A 22,279-nucleotide genomic window follows, 5' to 3' on the forward strand; every position below is an offset into this window, starting at 1 on the left:
CCAGTTCAGCACACACACCTGATGGAAGCATACAGCTTTAAGAGATGATTCGGCATTGCCTTTCTAAATAGTACCTTTTACTTAGAAGGAAAAAGAACTGCCATCGATCTCAGATGGTAAATATACACAGCCGTAAGCTGGAAGTCGCTAATGCCTTTAGCCTTTAAGTCAGAAATCCACCACAGGTTAAAGAGGATAATCGAAAGTTAGTGGTTTTTGTCTTGAACAAGACTGTAGCCAGGGTAAAATCAAACTGTAATGTACCTTGGTTCCTGTTTTCTTGGGGGTGCAATGGCTAAAGTTTCAGAAGTAAAAACATTGTAAACATGGCAAAAAATTCTGTTAATGGTGTCTTAACAGGTCTATACTTCTGTTCTTATTTTTCGACATGAATCCAGTTATCATTTCCGAAATATGTTTTGTTTTTTATCCCCAGAAGTCAGGCATACATTTTTCCAAAGTATTTTGACGAATAAAATAAATAAATATGAAATCTGCTCAGAGTGAAGGGGATCAGGAGACTGCAGCTGAAATTTTGCGGCTGTAATTCGATCTGGGCCGCTGTGCCCTTGCCAAGTTAGACTCACACTTCTTGCAGGGCAGAAAGTCAGAGAGGAGATTGATTAGGTCTGTGGACTTTACTCTAAAGTTGCCACAGTTTCGGTGCAGGACGCCCTTAGCGAAAGCCCCGGGAATTTTGAAGGCGCCTTTCCTTCTGTTCCGGAACGTACTCTGGTCCCTGCTCTCTGGACCAGGGTTGAAGGGTTGTTTAGGCAAGGAGAGTGGACACCATTGCCATCCGTTTTCTCTACTAGGGTTTGCAGTGTATGAGAATGAAGGTTTCAATTATGGAATCTACTTTTTTCCCCAAAGTTACTGCTGGACTGTTGATGTCTATACATCTTCTTTTCCTGACACAAGAACCTCTCCTAGCCATCTTGATTAGCTCCACTGGACATTAATCAGATAACAGGCCAATAACAGGCAACATATAATGGTGCAATCTAGCCGGAAAAGCAGGGAAGATGAGCACCACGGATTCCTGTAAGACCCAGACGGTGGTATCCACAAGCAGGCCGATCAATAATGAATTTTGATTCTATTTAGAAATGCATCATAAAACATTGTTGTGGTTTTAAAGAAGACGAGAGGAGAGCAGAGACCACCAAGAAGCACCTGACAAGCGCTGGACTTTGTTTGAGTGGTAGTGAGCTCAGAGAATGATGTGAGAATCGACACACTTCTTTATCTTTACCATTCACTTATGCTTTCTGCCAGGGTGCCTCACAAACACCTTCTTTGAGTTTCTCCAACCATTCGATGCGCTTATTATATTCCACCTTCCGCACAGTTGAGTCCTGCTACTGATCTGTGGGGCTGCAGAAGAGGATAACTGTGTCGAGCAGCTGCAGGTACTCCAGGAGAGTTAAAGTGGTTCCGGTCCGAACGTGAACGTGATCGATTTCAGCCTTGCTGTCATGTGACTCGGCTCCTCCAACCGCTCCCTGTTTCTTCCCGTTAGCAGAGAGGAAGCAGGCGCCTGGTCTTACGCCCTGTACAGTTACACAGGCCTGAAGGTGCCCGGGGGGGGGTGAGGATGCTCTGACTCCATCTGCTTGCCCCAGAGGGTTCTGCTGCTCCTCCTGCGTCAGTGGATTTGCCCCGTCCCTGACCCCAGCTATGCTGGGAACCAGCCGCAGCCCATTAAACCTTCCCACTGTCTGCCAAATCCAGCCCCACCACCCTCCCCCCATTCCTAAAGTGCGTCTGGAGCCCGACGCGATCGATAGATGTGACGGCTTCCCTGCCGCAGGAATTCCAGGGATGTTTCCTATCGCGGTTTCCCAGGGAGCCCCGCCCACCAGGGGGCCAGAGGCCCAGTGAAAGCTCTACCTCTCTCAGATTGCCCCCCCCCCCTCCACCCCCCTAGGTAAGCCGGGTCTCATTCAGCCAGAAGTTTCCCCCAGGAACGTCAAACAGACTGGTTAGAACCGGATTTCTCTGATCCCTCCTTTCGCAGCGCAGTGGCCTGCGAGTGTGCAGTGCCGCAGATAAGTTAGCACAGGTGAGGATGAGAGATCCGCCACCCAGATGCGCCGTGGGCTGTGCCACACTGCAGCCGCCGGCTCTGTTACACGCAGGACGTGTATCGCACCTGTTTTCTGACACTCTTTCATGTCCAGTAACTCAGCGCCATGTTATCAGCAGAGAAAGAGCGACTACGATCCCAGCAGCCGAGCGAGAGGAGCATGTAATATCATCACTGATAAGTGCTTTTCCGCACTGTAATCGGGATTTAATATGTCGCAGGACAATTTGCTCAATTTCTTATTCTATTTTTTTTTATAGGTTAAGCATATTTGACAGTTTAATTGCAGATGGTTTAAAATTGATAGCAAAAAGTATGCTTTTGTTAGAACTTGGTTATAACAGGCAATAAAATCTTATAAAGAGGCTGAAACTGGTACATCCAATTTGACTAATTAAAGGCATGAAGATTACTTAATTAGTTTAATCAGATTATGCATATTGTTATTTGTTTCAGTGAAACTCCAAATGATCAAGCCTTGATTTGTGTCAATTGAATTATAATCACTGTTTCACTTACCCTGACATTTCTAAATTTCTCATTTGATTTGATTTGATTTAATCATTGCCTGTTGTGGTCAATTATTATAATTTATATTTACTTAATATTGTGTTTTACTATGGCAGTTATACATTTGCTAATTTATGGTTAGACAAAGCTTCACAGACGTGTGTCACAGAGTGATTACTGGTGGTTTGGAACTGCTCTATAATGTCAGTCTCCCTGGCATTTATGAGTGTTTGTTCGCTCCTGAGATTAGAAAGCATCTTGCATCCACAGATCCACCGCAGGTGCTGTCGCAGGCACAGACAGGACCCAGACTTCCGAACGATCCGGAAGGATCCGGGCCGGGGCCTCGCTTGTGCCTGACCGCCTCTGTTAGCACTTTTCCTCCGGCTTCCTCTGTGCCTGTATTACTTCCAGCTGTGATTCACTCGCTCCCTCCATCTGTACGCAGCCAAAGGCACTTGGCACTCTGTGAATGATCTTTAAGCGATTAATGATGTGCTTCGTAGCCAAATGTTTGTATAGCAGTCACCTTAACAACCTGCACTGCCCTCTCAGACTTGCCCATAAAGACTCACCACTCTGCCCGGGCAGTTCCCTGTCCCAGACAAGGCTGAAGCCAGGCTGCTTAGGCCACAGAACAGAAGCACAAGGCTCCTGGGAATTTGTCCTCCTACCTGGAAGATTCACCTTCTAAGTATGAAGGCCAGAATCGTGGGCCTTTAAAATAGCAGGCACATTCGTCCCGAACTCCTCTCGTTCTGTGAGGTGCTCCACCTCGACTGGTACGGTTTGTTTTGCCTGCTCTGGGAGGCCTTAAAAAGTGATGAGTGTCCTTCATTTTCCTCAAAGAGCAAGAGAGAGTAAGGGCCGGCGTGCGCCGAACAGTGTTATTCCAGATGATGCGAAAAGCTAGACTCATGCTAATTGGTTATTAGATTGCCAAGATGTGCTGGTACATGACTAATTGGGTCAGGGCCTAGTCAAATGAAATGTCTTAATGCACTCGCTCTCCCTCATATGCAGTAATGACTGATTTTGGCTCGTCCATCAGGCCGTAATGTGTGCCTTTCTGCAATGATGCAGGAGGGAGCTTTCGCCATTTCCCAGAGCGCTCGGCTGCGGGCCTGACCTTTCCAATTAAGACACCGCCCCACCCCCCCCCCCCTCACTACCGCCTGTGCTGCCTTCCCCACTCTAAAGGTTGTCCTGGGGGGGTCTGCAATCTTTCAAGTACCGACGATAAGCGGAGTGTGTTTTGGGTGGCTGCGCCGCGAGTCTGACGCTGGCACCGAGACGCTGTTTAACTGGCCTCCGTTTGATGTCCCCGACGCAGTCGTGTCATGCTCTGCCGGCTCCTTTCATCTGGGCCTCAACCTGGCTGGGAGCGTCCTTGTGAGAATTCCCGAAAACTGCACTGATATTATCGCACGCCCCTGGTGACCGACAGCCACGTTAAAGGCGTCCCCATGCAGTCTGCCTTGTCAGCCGAACACGGCCACAGTAATTACCCTGTTCTGAACGTCTGTACCGGCAGAATCAGTCTCTGCCATCTCGGGTTGGTTTTATCGAGCAAGCAGGCCTCGCCACACACAAAGCTGCGACGCTCCCTTCACAAATGATCACACTCCAGCTTTAAGAGACTAATTATGTCTTTATGTAGTACTGTGACATTTTCTTTCTGCATACATGCAAACTGCCTTTGTTACTGACACTATAAGGCTTCCCAGAGTTGTCAAACCGCACCATTATTCGGAGGTGACTTGGCGTTTCAGCTGAAACACACAAGCGGTCCGGAAAGCCAAAACGCTGAGTGCTTATTGATTTTTGTGTGCAGACAGGGCGGGCCGCAAATCGCCGCACTCCACACCCTGCCTACCACCTTCTGACTTAATTGCCTTTTACGGCACAGACATCTCCGCCCGGTACATTTTTAAAGAGGCTCCGTCACACGAAGGAAGTCCGGTGTTGTGGAATCCATTAGGGTTTTGATTTGAGAAGGAGAGCCATTGCTGAGAGGCAAGCCGCTTCACACTGCGGTGTGCAATGTGCGCACGTGCGCCACCTGCGTGCGGATCAATGAAGAAACACCGCCGACTGCACGCCTGGCCGCTGTGCTCGCTTCCCCAGTAGCAGAAGTAGCTATTTCTGTCCGCGCTTGTTTTAACGTCTGGGTGGAGTGCCGTTCTTTCCAGGCCTCTCCAGGAAATGGGCAGAGATTTCCACCCATTAAAGCAAGTTTAATTCACTCTGAAATTTTTCCAGTTAATTAACGAAGTTTGTGTCTTATCGCATCCCACGCTGGCGAAATGGAAGTAAGTCACGGTCAGTTATGCAACGCCTCCGTTCGCGTTATATAACGCGGGTCAGTGAGGGAACTGGGAAGAGATACAGCGCAAGGAATATCACGCCAGCAGACGTTATAGAAGACGTGGATGTTTGTTGCAGGGTCCTGTATGAGCGGAGTGTTTGTGTACACTGTGACTATAGGTGGCAGTCACCGCCTCTGCCTACAGACCTGTGATTGGCCAGCCTCTCATAGCTGACTCCCATGGGGGTGCTGACATCAAAGCAGAGCCCATACATGGAGTTTTCTTTTTATTTTTTTGTGACTGTGTGTGTGTGTCAGTGCCCTGTAATGGGCTGTAATGGGCTTTCTCCCCTGCCCTGTCCTGCCTGGGATAGTCTCCACCCCTCTCCACACCCCTGACCAGCATAAGTGGTTAGAAGATGCTGCTCTCCTCACTGCCTAGAGGTCTGCTGGATGTGCGTACTGCTCATGCACAGCAGCTGTGGGTTTTGCCTTCAGGAAAATGGCACGGAGCTGTATTTCACATTCTGCTTGACCATTGACATTGTTGTTTTACAGATACTGCATCGCAGTGTTGAGTATGTTTATAATGCCAGTTTGTAACAGTAGTTTGTCTCGGAGCCGCTCTGATACGGACATGATGACACCACATAGTGTTTGCTTCACATTTTAAGAAACACAGGATTAAAGCAACAGTTGGATCTTCGGCTTAGCTTATGACACATCTACTGAATTCGGAAAGCACCTCAGGCACTCTGATTCATTAATGAAGTTTTCCTGTTGATGGAAATTAGCTATTATTTACATTTATTAACAGAACATCTCTCATGCCTGGCAGAGCTGCATCAGGAATGCTTAGGGTGCAGTCATAAGTCCTGGACGTCTCGCTGTGCCTGACTGACTCTAAATCATATGCGTTTTGATACCGCCAGTGAATTTATGAGGACGGGCGAGTGTGTCGCTGCATGTGTAAATGTGCGCGTCATTGCCCCCCCCCCCACCTCCCCCCCATGCCATCAGCCTGGGAATGTGGGCCTTCAGCGAGTCTGTCCCTCAGGCGAGCCTGTCTTCCTTCAGGTCCTCATTCTGTCCTACTTTCCGGACCGAGAGGGAACCTGCATTTCAGAACCCATAACTGATAAACTCTGAAACCATTACACAGTACCGGTGCCTTTTGTAAAAATTTTACAAGATAATTTAGTGATTATTTTTCTTTAATCCACTGACAACTATAATTACTACACGTGACATGACGGAGCACCCAGTACTGCCGCACCGGGGTACTTAGGCGGGCTACCTACCCCACCTGTGCCCACAGCGGGATGCACCTGCCGCACCAAAGGTCAGTGGCTCCCATCTAGCCGCACAGCCCCTTGGTAAGTGAGAACCACAAAAATCTGCGATGGACTTCAATACTAAACACGGAGGCACTTGCTTTGAAATTTCCATTTGATTAGCCTGCAGTCTGGTTCTATTCTGCTCATGTGACCTCCCTGCCCCCCCCGTTCATGTGACCCCCCCCCACCCGTATTTCAATTCCCTCAATTTCCTTGTTTTCAAACTAAATAGAGACCATGTGTTGCATGGACAGGACAGGTGAGAATGGAGCCCTTCTCCACAGTGGCTGCCGCCCATATTTCTCACAGCATTCTCAGTTGGGCTCTAACTCTACAGTTTTTCAGTTTATGTGGAGGCCAAGAGTCCAATCTAGTTTTAACTATTTTTGTCTCTAGGGAAGAGCAGCATGTGCATTAGATATGGGCGCCAGCATGTGATAAAGTTCCTTGATTAATAATAATGATGTTTCTCCTACTGTGCAGCCCTGAGGGACTCGGAGCTTCAGGACCAACTTCTTTAATAATTCTATTGCATTGGAATGGTCTGATTTACTGCTGGGCATGAAGAAAGTATGCTGGGAGAGCACTGGGAGAGTGCCGGGAAAGTGCCAAGAGAGTGCTGGAAGAGTTCTGGGAGAGCACTGGGAGAGTGCCGGGAGAGCACTGGGAGAGCACTGAGACAGTGCCAGAAGAGCACTGGGAGAGTGCTGGGAGAGCACTGGGAGAGTGCCGGGAGAGCACTGGGAGAGTGCCGGGAGAGCACTGGGAGAGTGTTGGGAGAGCACTGACAGAGTGCCAGAAGAGCACTGGGAGAGTGCCGGGAGAGCACTGGGAGAGTGTTGGGAGAGCACTGGGAGAGTGCCGGAAGAACACTGGGAGAGTGTTGGGAGAGCACTGGGAGAGTGCCGGGAGAGCACTGGGAGAGTGTTGGGAGAGCACTGGGAGAGTGCCGGGAGAGCACTGGGAGAACACTGGGAGAGCACTGGGAACCCAGGATCACGACTGGAGAATCCCAGGAGTCGTTCCTGTGCTCCAGAGTCCCTGGTCACGGGAGAGGGTATTTGGCCATGTGGAATCCTCTCCCTCGTCTCACGGTGCCAGTAACCATCGGGCGGCCGATTTGAGGAATAACCGGGTGTGTTAGGGGAACTGGGACAGGCCGCTTCTGGGGGTGTGGGGGCCACCATGCCCTCACCACCGAAACCCATCCGCTGAGTTGGCCTCCGTGTTGCCGGCGTTATTGCGTTTGCTGTCGGAATGCACACCGGTAATGAGTTTGACTGAAGGAAGTAATAACTGTGATGGGATTTTCATCAAATCAAGGCCCTTGGTGGAATAATCAGTAACGGAATCAGGGGTGAAAGCTGACCTGACAAAATGTGAAATATCATAACCTACAGTCATGAAGGAATCAATGAGCTGCACTCTCCTCCACTCTTTTGAATATAGATACAGGAGAATGAAAAACAGCCTCTCTTTGGCCTCCGTGGACAAATAACAATGGACGCTGTGGACTGGTTGGTCTCAGCATGGTCTCAGGGACCTTCTTAAATCCCACATCTCTTGTAAAATATTCCATGACCTATTTTGTTCTTGGTGCCGCACACTAGCCCAGACGTGGAAAATTCAACTGATTTCTGCCATAAATAAAAGTAATCTGTACAAACTGGATGGAAAACCACTGTGTTCATCATTACATATCTGATGTTGTGTGTACGCCGTTCAAAATAATTGTAGAATACAGACGGAGATATTTAAAGCACCGTGTGAATGTTTTTTTTTTGGCTTTAATGGTGAGCTTTGAACCGTACGTTTAAAAGTTTGTACACTATAGAATATGGCGCAATGTTTTATTCTTTGTTTCAGTTCTTTACAAATTTCATATTTTTTAGCAGGTTTAAAACCACTTTCTTCTTTGATGTTTGAATATTTCCTGTGAGTCCAGATCTGTAATGGGATTTTTAAAGTCATTCCCCCGCAATGACTGTAAGATGCACACATGGCACAACTATCATTGTGTGAAGGCTCTTTTGTCACCAAAGTAATAGTCATGGTGACCTACAGCATCACATGCTGAGAGCTGGTCGTATTTGGCTTGGGCTGAAGGTGGCCACATGGGGGGTCATGGGGGGCCTTCTTTACCATTCAAAGGCTCAGAATTCCTCGTGCACAGTCAATGGTCCCCTGACTCATCTTTGTTTCCCAGAATGCCGGTGACGCCTACAGGTGGCAGCGTTTATGTTACCTCCTTAATTCTGTGCTCTTTTTTTTCCCCTTGGATACAAGCTGACCTCCTTTCCCCGCAATTCCTCCCCGATAAGGTATTGTAGTTGATGATGTGGTATTTCCCAGGGGTAGAAGGGTTCAGGTATTTTATATTTCAGCTATATTGGGCATATTTGTGTCAGGGGGCACCATTGTTTCCAAGGGCTTCTGAAAATGAGAAAAAATTACATAATGGGTTTATTATAATAGGATTTGGGTTGGAAAATACAAATATGATTATTATTCCTTGGACTCAGCGCATCATCAGCTCTTTAGAAGGCAGACATTATTCCTGAACCAAAATTCTCTGTTTCTAGCTATCAACTAAAGTTAGGCGCACTGAATATTTAAGGCTACTTGTCTGTATAACAGACCCATAAGGACAGCAGAGCCACACTTCAGGAGGCTCTTCTAGTTAACAAATAATTCGTCCTGCGAAAGGATGGTGTTCATAGCAGCAGTTTCTTGGAGGTGGAGCAGCTTGAAATGGTTGTGCGGGGCAGCGCTGTCCTTCCTCTCATCGGCCACCCTCCAAGTGCCCGAGTGTCAGTTGTGGATTAGCCTCGGGCCTGAACTTCCACGACCTGAAAAGCCTTGCGTAACATGTAGCTTATTAAATTAGCAAAGCATATAATTCTTAGCTACGCAGCATTCCCCCCCCCCGCCATGGCTCCAAGAAGCAAGCACTGTATCCTGCACACTAGCTAATGCGCCGATGCATGGAGTCGCCCTGCGCAAAGTAGCTACGACAGCACTGCGTTGCACCTGATCTCATTGCGGTGCATGTTAAAGCATTCAAGCGTTTGTTTAATGTCTGCTACAGCTGTGCTGGGAACTTGATATAATGCGGCGTTGGGATAGGCCGAGACTCTTGTTGGTTAAGTATGCATTAAGGCATATGGCGCGCTCCCTCGCGTCATTGGCTGATGTATTCCCTTTGTTTGGCTCAGACGTGACATCGAGATGATGTCAGCCTGCTTCTTTTAGTTTTATTACGCTTGTTCATCGAAGCTCTTGGGTGTTGGTTATTACTGAATCTACAGGCGTCCTTACATCTTGGGGATCATTAAATAATGCATCTCTGCTCCATCTCCACAGACCACGGTGTTGCAGCATGCGAGCGGCACCATTCCTTGGCCTGTCCTTTGAAACGCAGCTTTGATCATTGGTGGTCACATATGTATCAGTACCTCATATGTATCCCTGCCATCTGAAATTAAAAATGGATCCGCACTCTCCGAAGTCCAGCACAGGGTTGCTTGGAAAATTCATCTTGGATAACAAAATGATGACTAACACATGTGTTTTTCATTCATCTGGAGCTGAGATCAGTCGCAGTCATACACATGAGAAAATCTCTATCAAACAAAGATTTTAATTAGCATATTGTGTTTTTGAAGCCTTGAGGTAGGAGCATGCACTGATTACTGTGCGTTGAAGCCTTGGAGGTCTTGTAATATGGTCTGTATTTATATGTGTGATGACGACCAACCAATCAGACCCTCAATTGACATCTCTTTTTTGATAATGCAATTTCTAAAAGAGAAAATTGTTGGAATGTATTGCAAGCAAAAAAAGTGATTAAATTTGGATGTTTTCTATGAATCACCTGTCGTTTTATACATTTTCATCCACAGTGAGTGGTTTTGATTAATTCTTAAGCATTTGGCCGTTAATATTTTTCTTATCTCTTTCACAGACATTTTGAGGCAAATAGAAGAGTAAAATGTGTGGGATAACGTGGTGCAGGAAGTGATATTTCCCAGAATCCTCTACTCTGTGACTGGTAAATTAGGCCACAGCGGCAGGCGTGTTTTACGGTGCCTCGTAAGGGACCGGATTAGGCAGTTTAATTAGCAGTCTGTGTACAGTAATTACTGGCCATTGCCTGTTGTTGGCAGCCTAAGGGGAGGGGGTTAGGTGCAAATGTCATAAAATCGTTTTTCTGTGCAGACTTTTCTATTATATCGGATTTTCCCTGTTCCCCTCCCCATACATCTTGGTCCTGACCTCTGATTTGTGCATCCAACAGGTAAAACTATGTCTTTTTTTATTTTAATGAGGTAATCAATGTTTTTCCCTGTTTTTTGCTTTTTTTTACCCTTACTTAATTTGCAGGGTTTTTGATATTTTATTGTCTGGGATTAAAACCTTCTCTTATACTGCATTAAAACAGTTTTTAAGGAACCAAAGCAAAGGAGCTTCTAGCCATGCATCTGTGACTGTATCCCATGGTGGCTTTGGTTAGTTGGGCAGGTTCAGCTTTGGCCGAGCTCGGCGCCGTCTCCTATCACGATCACTGCTTCAATGATATCCAAAACGCTCATGTTTAAAAGTACACTGTATTTTATTCTCTTTAATTTTTTTTGGTTGTGCGTAATCCCTGTATGAAGGCCTTTAAAACACGCTGCTTAGTAACAGGGTTTAGCTTAATGAGGCTAACGACGAGAGAAGCCATTAAATGTCTGCGCCCATCTAATTAAACTGCAAAGCCAGTAGCTGAGTCTGAGCGAACACGTCTGGCTACACATAAAACCCGCCTTTGAGGAATTGATGGGTGATGTCTTTCTTTTCGGGGAGGCAGAGAGTGCCCTCCTGACAGCTCTCTGTAAGGCTGGCCCATTTCACCAAGGGTCCCATGGTGTCCGGATGGCTTGCTCTCCCGCGGACTGCAACGACTGTGCGCTGTCGTGCTAAACATGCACGCGGGTTCTGCCGCGTGTGTCTCCTTGCACGTCTCCATGTGAACAGCATGGAGGGAAACACGACACCTTCCGGGGAGCCGATCTAAACGTGGCAAGTCACTGACCCTGCTCATTAAACCTCCACCTTCCACTAAATCATTCAAGGCGTTCAGCACTGAGATCGGTTTGTCTCTGGCAAAGTGATCGGAGGTAAATGCGATAAAAGGAGCTTAAACACAATGAAAAGTAAAATATTTGATTATTTTAATTTTTTATAAAAGTACTCATACTATCTTATTAACCTTCCATCAGGACACTGTTTTTCGGAAATCAGAGCATGGTAGATTCAGCCAGTTAACAGTATTCCTGATTAGTCATGCACTGTCAAGACTATAACATAAAGTTGGTACCTTGTGCTATTTGTGTGATTCCCCACGAAATCAGCAAAAACACGTTACTCCGGGCACCAGGATGTTGGAGCAAAGACGAGGTGCTTTGTCCCCGAGGCCTGCTTTGACGGAAATTTCCAGAAGTTTCCACATGTGCTCATTGGAGTCCATTGTGTGAGTGGTTCTACTGGCTTTAGATATCAGACTTTCTCCAGCGTCATAAATTAGTCAACAACTTACAATAACGCAGTTTTTATTCCCATAAATAAATCGTGCTCAAGTGAAAATGTCAGTATTACTGAAGATATAAAGCTCTTGCTTCAGACTGGTATTCTCCCCCCCCCCCGCCCCCCGCTAGGTGCGATGGACTGGCATTCCCTGCCCCCACTTCCTGGGATGGCTCCAGGTTCAGCATGAGCAGTTACACAATGTGGAGGGAGGCTCCCTGATGGCATTTTTATTCGCGTGCGCATTCAACACGAGCAGCACGCGAGCGTCTTGCCGCTAATCCGTTATCCGCGCGCTCGGCTGCATTCGCCTTGTTTGCTTTCGCCGGCCGCCTTTAACCTCCTTAAATCATGTTTGTGTTTATGACACTGCCGAGGCCCCACACAAAGGCGTTGTGACGAGCGGCAGGCACACAGTTGAAGGGCAGACAAAAGCCCTTTTCAGTTTACATAATATTTGGTTGGGGATTTAGTAAAAGCTCTGCAGCGATTTGCTTCCAATATTCTTGGCGATAAAGGCGAGCAAAGCCGTCGCGGAAAGGGAAAAGGTGGTGGTTTCTTCATTTGTGCTGTAATTACACCGTGTGATAAAAGCCCTAATTACCGGCGTGCGTGGCCCAATAATAGTTTTTAATTTTAAATTATTACGGCAATTGCTTGGCCCTGTTAGGGTGGCGTGCCTCCGTGCTGTGTACTGTGTACTCTCACAGATTGGCACCTCCATAGTCATCAGATTATATAACATAATCCGAAACCTTATGCCACTTGCCGAGGTGTCCACACAAAGAAAGACTCCTTCCAAAACTGCGAACTGGCTTTAGCGCATGCTGCATTTATTTACATGCGAGAGATAATCACGGCAGTTCACAGCAAAATGTGCTGCGTTTGGACATGTGGTAAACGTGCCTTGCAGTGTTTAAGGTGATTTGTTCTAAAGTTTCCATTTTTTTTATTTTTTTGTTCTTTTTCGATTTTACCCCCCAGCACAAAATCGTTATATTGACTGGGTTTACATTTGTATGCTTGAGATGGTTTTGGGAAATGATGCCGGTGTTATCCGCGGCCGTGAACTGGCAGGTGTGCGCATTAAAAAAGGAGGAAAATGCTCCAGTTGAGGAGAAAAGCAGGGGCCTTTCTACCCCTTTAGGTAGCTTCTCGCCTTAAAGGTGCAGCGCAGGCGTCTCCTAATGGAGAACAAGATGTGGCGCACTCTCCGTGTGACCTGTCATCGGCCGGAAAGTGCTAGGCAGAGAATTAATGAATCCCTGACCGCAGATGGAGTCCCACGTTCCGTAACTGACTCGTCATAGTCCGTGTCCGAGACTCGCTCCCAGCGCTTCCCTGACGGAAGCGTAATGGAAGTGTCTGCAGCTCTTTTACCAGCTTGACTTTTTAAATGGGTTTTCTGGTTCGGGGTCACTGGTACATAAAAGACTCCATTTAGCACTTAGTGGCAGTCACAGACTGGACCAGAGAAAGGACTGACGGGGTTTGCTGCCCACTCACCTCTTAGGGCCCCCCATGTACTCCCTTGGGTGAAGCTGGCCTCCCTGTTCCCATTCCTGCCTTTTCTACCAGCCAAACACCTATTTTTCCTTCCATGTGCTTAGTAACTCAGCCGTAGTCCCTGTTCTATAAACCCCATTTGCATTTTAGAGCCTAATGTTCCTGAGTTTGAGAGAAATTAAGGCTTCTGAGGCAGCTTCTCTGCCAAAGCTCTTAATTAAGTGATTTCAGATGTTTTCCTGGAGTGGCTGAATCGTCATAATAAAGCCGAGGATGATGGCGAGTGGAGTCTGGGCTTCAGGAGGAAATGGCAAAGACGTTTCTGAGCTCTGTAACGTACAGGCTTCAGTCAAAGCGAAATCTCCTCTAAGGCAATCATGCCGGGAACTGCCAGGAAGAGTGACAGGTTAGATCTGAATTGGCAAGCAGATCGCGTGGTGTTGGAGCCCTTGGCAGAGCCACTCCTGTCCAGATGATGCTCTCCTTGCTGCTATTGGCTGTCGTATCTGTCAGCCGGAATCACTGACATCACAAATCCCGATTTGCTTTCTACCTGACAGTCTTCGTTTCCAGTTAAAGTACCTCATCTGTCATTGGTCATTCCTGTTTTTACCGTCGGCCCATTTTTTCCTTGATACGTTCACAGTTTCTCCTACTCTCTCCTGATTGGTCTCCACCTCCTGAAAAGTATCAGGTATGCTGGGAGTCACATCTCTGTTGGGCCGGTGAGCTAAGCCCTTAACCCCCCCACCCCGAAATGAATAAACGGCCTGACCCTGCACTCATACCCCAAGCTTCACTCCCACCTGAACGTACGAGTTTGTGTCTCAAAGGAGAGCATGATGGGATATGTGATGTAAAAGAAGCATCCCAGTGTACCTGCGCTGCTGCGTATGCAGGTGGCAAATGAAGCATCATTCTGTTTGAAGTCCCGGCAAAGTAACAAAGGCTACCACTCTTTCCCGAAGAAGCCTTTAATGAGGCAGATGATCCCTGAAGAATCCTTCGTCCGAGCAATTTGGGAATTCTCTCTTTGTTGTTATTGAAACATATGTGACACCCGTTCTCTGGGTGTATGTGGCATGTGTCAGGAGTGTAGCGTAAAAGCTGCCGATAGATTTGAAAGGGTGTCTGCTTTCAGAAAGACACACCCTGAAAGTGTGTCAGAATAAAAATAATGGCTGAACTGCGGCTTCTTCAAGGGATTAACCCAGACAAAAGATCCCCACTTGGCAATTGCTGAAAAACATATCAGCAACTCGCAGATACAGATGTGTTTGGCATTAGGTAAGAAAGGGAAGAATTTCATTCTATGACCGTGCCAAGTCGGAGTGCTGCATCTGAATTTACTAATTGCTTAAGGAAAACAAAGAATCAGCATCGACATTAACGAACACAAATTGAATTTTTCTGCATCATAACAAGTTAATAATAGTAGTGTTTTCAGAAGCTTTATTCACCAGTTTAATTGGTATTTCTCTTCATAATCAACACATTGTTTTCATTCTTCCAGCTTCCAGATAAAAGTACGAAGTCACTTTCTTGGTTATAAATGAGTAGCTTAATGTGAGGCTTAATGAAAAGAATGATATTAACTTAGAATTTTTTGACAAAATCGTAATAGAACTTGTAGTACAAACAGTAACAACAGTTTTTTGTGTGTTTTACTCTGTGGAAAACTAAATATCAAAGACAGAAGAATCGCATGTCTTCCAATACAGGAAATTCAGCAAAACTCGGCTGTTCGTCAAGTGCAATGATCTATATTATTTTGTGCTGCTAACTTTGAATATTGATAAAACTTAATCTGTCAGGCAAGACTGACACATCAGACTGATGCTGATATTTAGATTTTTAATGAATATTGGTTGATACCAACCAATATGTAAACCGATATATTGTACAGCTCCAGGTAAAGGCCTCGATCAGGGGCCAAATGGTGACATCACTCTGCCCAGCCCTGGATCTGAACTGACTCAGCCTGCAGAGTCACATACCACCCAGAATCGGAATGTAAGCATGCATCTTCTACGGTTCAGTCATTTCTGCCAGAATGCGTCGTACATATGGAATTTATTTGTATTGATGGCGTATGTCTGGCAGTGAAGACTTCACCAATCTCATATAAGGCTGTGCTCATAGATGCCCTGTGCCAGCATGTGGGGGGCTTGTTTAATTTTGCCACAAGAATCTTCCATACATGTACTGTCTTTATTGGTATAATGTAGAGGTTCCCCCCCCCCGGCTCAAACCTGGGGCTGTAAGTCTGAGTCCTTCTGGCATCTGGTCGGTTGGGCCGAGTTTCCACCGGATCGCATGGCTGAGCCCCCGCACCGTATTCATCATTGTACAGACGAGCTGTGAAAATCGGCCTGGTGAAAAATGGCCGGCGGAGACTTCTGGGCAGGCCTTCGGGGATGGCGCCAGGGCCGGGCGGCCGCCGCTCACAGCCCGGGCCCCCGTCTACCAGTACTTAACAAATCAAACAGCGGAGCGTGCCTTGAAGCGAAATCAATGAAAACCCGAAGGCTGCATTCATCAGGCCTTGGCCGTGTCATAAGGGTGGGGGCTGGGGGGGGGGGCACCACGGAACAATCCTAATAGCAGGACAAAGAAGAGAGGCACTGACGAATGGCCTCGAGCTGCGCCGGGATCGCATTTTAATGTGCGGCGCCTCTGTAAGGCCTGACTAATGTCTGAAGCCGGCAAATTTGTCACATTTCTGCCTTCAGAAGCACGTTGCTGCTGGAGACCACGTCTCACGTCCTGCTAATCCTTTTGTTCGCACCTCCCATCTTTGTCTGTCTTCAAACATATATATATATATATATTTTTTTTTTTCCTTTTTCCCTGCGTTTCATGCTCCCTCTCCCTTCTTTACTCTCCTCTCTCACTCTGTCAGTCTGTCTCCCTTGCATTTATCTCATTAGTACCACAGTGTCTCCAGTGGCAGTAAAAATGAAGTGTTGATTTCTCTTCGTGGGTCTCGGGGCCTCGCGAGTGCATTGTCGTTCTCGCGAAAACAATGACTGGCACTTTTTTTTTTTTTTAACATGTTCTAAGAAATAACCGTCGATTAAATTGAATTTTAATGGACGCCACGTTGCTTGTGAAAGGTGTAATCCATTATCCGATGATTGTAATGTTGTTTGAAGCTGGGTGTGATTTATACTATGAGTTACGTGAGGGTGAGGGGGATTTGTAAAGAGACCGATCGTCCTTATGAAGTCTTAAATATCGTGCTTGGGAGTGTGGCCGCCGGTGAGCTTTCAAAGGGGGGGGGGACACTGTCAGGACACTGACGGCATCACATTAATTTCCCCCACGTTCAGGCTCTTTGGGATCAAAAATGAATCAAAACATGACTGTTGATCCTTAAGCACCTGCATTCCTTGCACTGATGTCTTGGGATTCTTTCTCTTTGTAAGGCGGCTTCTGTCCCTACCCTAGGTGCCTAAATCCGCAGGTTAATCTGTTTGGATCACGCTCAGTATCTCAGGTCCTGCCAGGTGGTGAAGACGGGGGGGTGAAATCTGCATGCGAGCGAGTGGGCATCAAATGTGGGTGGTCACTTTTTTTTGATATGCGCATATAAATGCGAACGGTAGTATTAGGTCAAGCATTACAAACGGATTTTGTGTACAGAAGCGGTGAAGGTGACCATATGGCAAAGAGACGTGTGTGCTTCCTGTTCAGGGATGAGGCGGCTTTGAGATCGGACAGGCGAGGACGGCCTCTCACATCCGTTTTTTTTTTCTCCATTTTTCTCGAGGACTTAAAAGCCGGTTAGTCAATTTAATCTCAGCCCGGTGCTATAATTAAAAGCTTGACTCAAATGGCGCCCTCTTGGGTCAGTGGTGGGCGTGTCACGCGGGGGACTGACTGCCTTTGGATGGGCCCTGATAATTAAAGGATTGTAGAACAATGCTGATAGAAGCCAGGGGCTTTAGCAGGACATTGACCTTCAGTGGTCGGGGGGGGGGGGGGGGAGGATGTTGTCGTGGAGAGTGACCAGCCGGCCGCACAGACGCTCATTGATACCGGGGGGTGGGGGGTCATGGGCCAAAGGCCCCAAGCAGCGGCATGTGAAATAAAGTTTTTCTGGGTTGTACTCTACTGAAGAGCACAGCCTTACTGTCCTGTGTGTCTGTGTGTCTGTACTCTACCCAAGAGCACAGCCTTACTGCCCTGTGCGTCTGTGTGTCTGTACTCTACCCAAGAGCACAGCCTTACTGTCCTGTGTGTCTGTACTCTACTGAAGAGCACAGCCTTACTGTCCTGTGTGTCTGTACTCTACTGAAGAGCACAGCCTTACTGTCCTGTGTGTCTGTACTCTACTGAAGAGCACAGCCTTACTGTCCTGTGTGTCTGTACTCTACTGAAGAGCACAGCCTTACTGTCCTGTGTGTCTGTACTCTACTGAAGAGCACAGTCTTACTGTCCTGTGTGTCTGTACTCTACCGAAGAGCACAGCCTTACTGTCCTGTGTGTCTGTACTCTACCGAAGAGCACAGCCTTACTGTCCTGTGTGTCTGTACTCTGTCCAAGAGTACAGCCTTACTGTCCTGTGTGTCTGTACTCTACCGAAGAGCACAGCCTTACTGTCCTGTGTGTCTGTACTCTACCGAAGAGCACAGCCTTACTGTCCTGTGTGTCTGTACTCTACCGAAGAGCACAGCCTTACTGTCCTGTGTGTCTGTAATCTACCCAAGAGTACAGCCTTACTGTCCTGTGTGTCTGTAATCTACCCAAGAGTACAGCCTTACTGTCCTGTGTGTCTGTACTCTACCCAAGAGTACAGCCTTACTGTCCTGTGTGTCTGTACTCTGTCCAAGAGCACAGCCTTACTGTCCTGTGTGTCTGTACTCTACCCAAGAGCACAGCCTTACTGTCCTGTGCGTCTGTGTGTCTGTACTCTACCCAAGAGCACAGCCTTACTGTCCTGTGCGTCTGTGTGTCTGTACTCTACCCAAGAGCACAGCCTTACTGTCCTGTGCGTCTGTGTGTCTGTGCATTTGTCTTTGTATAAGAATATCAAGCCTATGTATTTTCATGCTGGTTCTGATCGGCGCCAACAGTATTTACACCTGGCTGACAGGAGGGCAAGATTGCAGAGACGAAAGCTATCCCAGCTGGCTCTGCCCTGGACGGGCCTTTCTGCTTGTTTGTAAGAAAGGAATTCTCCTGGTGCCGCCTAAAATCACCAGAAACCTCTCGAGACAAGAGGCAGTCTGTGTAATATATATCTGAGGTTCGTTCTCTTTAGATTGTGTTTTACTCAAGGTTGCCTTTCGTGTGAGAGAACTGGAGTTTCTCCCTAATAAATCCACTACAGGCGATTGTTGTCCAGATCATTCACAGTCCTCCTCTCAGTGATTTGTGACACTTATGACAGTTACCCAAAGGACTTTGGGTTGTGTGAGAGGCTGCAGTCGCACCTTGTAGACGTGGAAAGGGGTTTCGTGAATGATTGTCGAATGGCAGAGGTCCGCCGAATGCAGCACAGACTGTCACGTGGGACACAGTTGCTAGGAGCCCAGTTGTTGGGGCTGATGTAGAAGGCTGCCTGGGAAATGATTAATGGTAATATAGCGTCCTGCAGCACGCATTAGGCGTCTGCATCCGATGCAGCCTTCGCCGTGCACGGGGGGTGAGCGCTCTGGGGAAGCGCGCGCTAATGTCTAATCTCGCACAACAGCTCCTGCAGTCTATTAATTGCCAATGTTTCTGCCAGCGGACAAAAACAATTAGCTGACCGGAGGCTAATGTTCTCCACCGTGGCGTCCATTCTCTGACCTCGGATTGCGGCTCTGTTTTCTCCTGCGGTGCTCTCTGATGTGAGGGTGCTCTAAGGATGGATCGGTAGGCTGTTTAAAAACGGCACCATCGACCACTTCCACCTAAAGCCTGCCCCCTATTGTCCATACACTTCTGCTCAAAGTGAGTCCATGGCCGTATTGGATTTTCCCAGGGAAAGACAGCCTAATGTCGGTACATAAATGACTCTTGTTTTATAGCTCGAGCATCGAAATGGCCAGTGCTTTGTTGCATATTTCTGCCTTCACCTGGGAACTGGGGTGGGTGGAACTGCCGAAATTGGAAGGGTGTCTTTAGCTCAATTATGGGGTTGTGTTGTGTGATGAGGGATATTTGTCTGCCAGGTGTAAATGTTGGTGTAGGGAGGTCGTAGCGGCAGTGAGGTGATGCGGGGTGAGTGGGGTCCCAATCGCCCCCCCTTACACAGCCCCATTAATGGTGAATATCATCCCTGTCTGCTGAGTAGGACGTAATCTGTCTCTGAATATTAAATTAACAGAAGGTGTATATTTCTTTGTTCAGAAGAAGCATCTATATAGAACATTTTTTTATTATTTCAGATTTACATAATGTGCTGTTTGATTGTTTTGGTTGAAAGCCCAGCTTTGGTTCTGTCTAGGACTGACTTAGCTGATGAGCTCTCCCGGGATTAACTGAGTTTCTGAAAAAGACCATTACACTGATATTGGTGCGATGCTTGGCATGTTCCTCGACTGCAGACAGTGCTGTATCCGAACAGAGTGACGCTTCCTGTTCCCATTCCCTGCTGCTCTGTACCTCCGCTTGCTCTCTCTCCCCATCCCAGTGGCTTTCCCGGGTGTAGCTTGGGAGATCTTGCTGCAGGGACATTCTTAGAGCTGCTCCTTGGAACATTCTGGAAGCCGTAGTCATGTCTGGGCAAAGTACTCCGTCAGGGAGGCTGCAACCGGGGGGTGGGGGGTTGCAAGGTTACGGATTGCCAGGTCGGAACGGGAAGCCTCTGAGACCCCTGCTTTGCGGTGATGTCGTAAGGACTCGCTTAGGCCTCATAACGATCTTTCCTGAGCTGTGGACAGGACAAGGGCAGCGGGATCCCAGGGAAGTGGTCGATCTGCTTTGTTACACGGTCCGACTGTCCCTCCGGGGTCCCGCGCTGAACTGAAGGGGCAGCTATCGACTCGGTCAACAGAAAAACAAGGAGTACAGGAAAGCAGGAGCGTAGCTGCCCCTTTGGGTCCTTGCTGTGTTGTTTTTAGCCTCCACACAGGCTTTTTCCCCTAAAGCATAAAACGAAGTCCTAAAAAAAATCAGTTTAAAAAAAAAATCAGTTTAAACGTCATTCATTTATTTATTTATTTTTAACAACATAATGCATGCGAATCTTGCTAAGTGGCTTACGGACATATCAAGCATTTAGATGCAGCATCTTATCCCTCGTTTGATACTCTTAGTTATGTTGAGCAGCTGTCCCAGGCATTATTGTCTCAGGACGTAAGCTAAGACATCTGCTACACAGACCATGCATCCAGACGGCTTCTCCAGGTTCTTTACGGTGGGCTAAGAGGAGCACTTTCAGCAGACTGCGTGTTCAGGTAGCGGCTGGCACTCAGCGAGCGACCATGTGACTGACCTTGCAAGCACCTTGATATTTTACTGCTTGCCCCCCCCAAACCCCCTACCCCCGATCTCCTAGATGCTTATCTTCACGACATGGGCATGACGATGCACACTAGGTGCTCGGCTGCTGGCCTCGATTGAATCAGAGCTCCATGAAAACGTACAAAAGGCCACGAATCCTTGGCCATTTTCACCCAAGGCCTTGTTAGACTTTACCTTTTCACCTGCTGTGATGGACAGTTGAAGGTAAAGCCGTTTGACTAAAATACCGAAAAGAAAACATTCAATGATGATAATTAAGAAACCATCAAGCTAGCTAACTCCAGCAAATAAAAAAATGTCACACAATATTTTTTTAATATCTGCCTGTCACTCCAATTCTGTACACCTGGTAGGCTTGCCGTTCATTTTTCATTTCTTCCATGGAGGGAAGAAAGTGGAAACAGAGAAACAAACAGGACTTCAAAACGCATCGACAAAAGCTTAAGCAGGATAAACGCTGCCTTTCTTCTCAGTCTAAAGCTAAAGCGTCAGGGAGGGGGAGATGTTCCATCAGCTAAATGAGTCATATCTACCCACGGTAAAAAACAGGGAGAAGGATGAAGAAACAGCTTCACGATTGTCATAAACAGAAACCGCTCTACTTTACTGTAGCTCGTATTTCTTATTTGTGTGTCAGATACCTGCCTGCTCCGGTCCTAACTTTGTCAGTTGTGTGTTAATGTGTTTTCCGCTCTTTGACTAAAGGGCTGTTTTCCCAGTGGGCTGTGTGTGTGATGCATGGGGCCGGGTAGAGTGACTGCGGTTTCGTTCGGAGCTGAGTTTGCCGGACACATGTCCGGCGCTTGCTGACAGCTTGCAAGGGGATCTTTGCTGCGTATGTGTGCGATAGAGGCTGAGACGCCCATTGGCTCAGTGGACATGCCTTGGCTGACCACAGACAAAAATTAGTTTTCTAATTAATGCATAAGGACATGCCAACAGACAGTCTATTTTTACCACCCCCTCCCCCTAGTTGTCCTTGGTCCCCTGGTAATATCATGGTAATATCAGAGCAAAAATATGACATGGTGATTAAATCCAAGGTGAAAAAAATTACCTGTGTTCTAAGTGAAGGGGCCACAGAGAAGTCATACATAAGAACGTACATAAGTTACATTTCCCTGTTTCTTTTCAGTCAGAAGTCAGCTCATTTAACTCAAATATGAATATCAATAACCCTGGTATCTCAGATGTGACGGCTGTGGATGTCTGCACTTCTCGTGGCAATAGAACAGTGAACAGCCAATCAGAGTGCCGTTGCCATTGATTGGTGAAGATCCTGGAAGCTTGAATGATTCCCGGTGGTTTTAAAAACAAGATTATTTGTGTAGCTGTGTGTCAGACCTAAGGGCAGGCCATATACTAATTTACAGCCATAGATAATTGAAATGTTTTTGCTCTTAGGCTTTTGCACAGCAGTTTTTATTTATTTTACCCCTGCATAATATTCAAGCCCTCAGATTATCAGCAGGCTTTTGTGAATTTGTCCTTAACATTTGCATCAGCTCA

The 22,279-nt window shown here is 47.1% G+C and overlaps 1 protein-coding gene across 5 annotated transcripts in view; it reads left to right on the plus strand.

Moving 5' to 3' along the window:
• LOC125747311 (receptor-type tyrosine-protein phosphatase gamma-like) overlaps nt 1-22,279 on the plus strand; it is a 182,011-nt gene that overhangs the window by 72,947 nt on the left and 86,785 nt on the right. The window contains exon 1 of one of the 5 annotated variants that reach the window (XM_049022387.1): nt 10,363-10,541. The exons of the other annotated variants lie outside the window; for them this stretch is intronic. The gene's annotated coding sequence lies outside the window, so the exon portion shown is untranslated. Of the gene's footprint in view, nt 1-10,362; nt 10,542-22,279 lie in introns of those variants that run through there. 5 annotated transcript variants of the gene reach the window in all.

This window comes from Brienomyrus brachyistius, chromosome 8 (genome assembly GCF_023856365.1).
Source record: "Brienomyrus brachyistius isolate T26 chromosome 8, BBRACH_0.4, whole genome shotgun sequence".
NCBI classification, from domain to species: domain Eukaryota; kingdom Metazoa; phylum Chordata; class Actinopteri; order Osteoglossiformes; family Mormyridae; genus Brienomyrus; species Brienomyrus brachyistius.